General features: G+C 53.5%; 1 pseudogene; it reads left to right on the top strand.

Annotated features, from left to right (window-relative positions):
- The first annotated feature begins 832 nt into the window (after positions 1 to 832).
- LOC138499400 (5S ribosomal RNA) lies at positions 833 to 951 on the top strand (annotated as a pseudogene).
- The last annotated feature ends 1179 nt before the right edge of the window (positions 952 to 2130 follow it).

The following is a 2130-nucleotide window of genomic DNA, read 5'->3' on the forward strand; positions in this document are numbered from 1 at the left end:
GACTCTGCCAGTGGGCACCTGCTGTGCGTCCTCACAAAAGCGGTCAGACAGGAAGCAGGCGTTTGCCAGAGCAACATTCATTTCAGGGAGAATGCTAAACTAAAAACAAACCAGCCAGCAACAGTGCTAAACAATGTAAACACGGCATTGTGTATAGTAAGCACATGATGTTGCATCACCAGACATTTTAAGCGGGCAGTGCAATTATCTGCAAACATTAAACATTAAATATGCTTTGTGGTGCACTTATGAACCTGTTTAACATGGTCATTTTCAGCTACATGTGCACGAGGTCCCTTGAGTTCTCCGCTTTGATTCTATGCACGGATGTCCCATCCGGGAGAATCTTAGTTGGGTCCCAGTCGGGCAGGTGGGCCGAGCCCTCCCTCCCTCCCTAATGCCACGTGCCCTGCTTCAGCACCATTCCGGAACACGTTCTGCCTTGCATGTTATCTGAGTGGATTGAGGCTTGCTGCTGTATGGCACTCAACTCTGGCTGCTATGTTATGTGCCCACGTACCACCCTGGAACTCATTGTGATAGACCTACAGCACCCTGGTGACGGAGCCCGTGTGGGTCCACAACGCTATGCTCCCTCTCTTGGAATCTAATGATTTACTGTGATAACAATACCACAATTATCATTTTGAGTGGTGTTGCGACGTGCAGTAAAATCTCCTTGGGTGTTCTCACAAGTAGTGTATATACATTATTTTTTGGGAAAGGGGGAGCCATACATCCTTTGCCACCTTTGCCGCCTTTCACAAGTTCTGGCGAGCCAGTTAAAGCCTTGTTTCTTCCTCCCTGTGGCACTCACAAGATTAAAATACAGAAATACGGCGAAACCACACTGAATTCACCCGATCTCGTCTGATTCCGGAAGCTAAGCAGTGTTGGGCCTAGTTAGTACCTGGATGGGAGACCGCCTGGGAATACCAGGTGATGTAGGCATAACAAAATAATAATGGATGCCTAGCTTGTAAGCTCTGTGCTTCACTGCTGAAGATACGCTGAGAACGGCGGTTTGCAGAGACTCTGGTGCCCACAAACATCATCACCTGCTGCTGGTATTGGCGTGGACAACTAGTCCAAATCCTGGACAGAACCACAACATAAGGGCAGAGATATCGCCCCTGCATCCTGGCGTGATATGTGGCTGGGCCCTTGAGCTGATTTGGGCCTGAGACGGTGTCTATTGGCGGTCCAGCACCTGGAATCGGGCTGGTGCTGGCGCTCTTCATCTGGGGGCTGTGGGAGGCGGCCGTTGCGGTCTGAGGGACGTGGCTGGTTTCCCCAACCCACCCACCTCAGACAAGAGGCACTGTGCCCTGCGTGGCCGCCCTCCAGCGTCATCATCTCGCTTTGGCGCCACGGCTCTGGCTGGGGGGAGTGTGCCGGCTGGATCACAGACCCCGCCTGCTGTGGGCATCGGCTGGTGCGCTCTCTGGTGTGCACTGGACCCTGGCCCTACCCGGCCCCGGCTCCTGATCAGTAGGGGACCCGCGGCTTTGCTGGCTCTGTACCCGCAACCTGGTACGCAGCTGATTGGACCCCTGGCAGGCGTTCTAAGGACGTCACCTGCTGCACTACCAAGTAAGTGCCAGTACTGAGGGGCGGCCTGCTACTACACCTATCACTGGTTCTGGCCTGGGCCACCACCTGCACCGTGACACTCATGCCACAGCATTTTGAGCCCATATCACTCCTGTCAGGTGCTGATGGATTACCCTGGGTACGACTCACTTATTTGTGCGGCTGCCTCCATCATACGTTCCAATGACACATCATCTGTAATTGCCTCATGTGAGGTCTCCATCTTTGCCCTTCGGATGACACCTAGAGACTGCTGCCCGCTTGGTCCGGTTGCCCTGAGTTCAGACCTCTAGCACACCACCAGTCACTGTGCTTTACTCACTTTATCAGAGCTCTACTGTCTCCCCTAAGAGGCCTAGCTCCAACTGGCACCTCCTTACTCTGCTGGCTTTGACCCTGAGACGGGGTAGCACATGGGTGGATCTGATGGACCTTCTCTTCCCATGGGCTTGGTACCATTGCAGATGCCGCTCTACTGAGGTCATGGATTGTTAGTCTCTTGGCCGCTCATGGATTGTTAGTCTCTTGGCCGCTCTG

Source organism: Ambystoma mexicanum, chromosome 5q, assembly GCF_040938575.1.
Source record: "Ambystoma mexicanum isolate Mex_15411 chromosome 5q, UKY_AmexF1_1, whole genome shotgun sequence".
Classification (NCBI taxonomy): Eukaryota; Metazoa; Chordata; class Amphibia; order Caudata; family Ambystomatidae; genus Ambystoma; species Ambystoma mexicanum.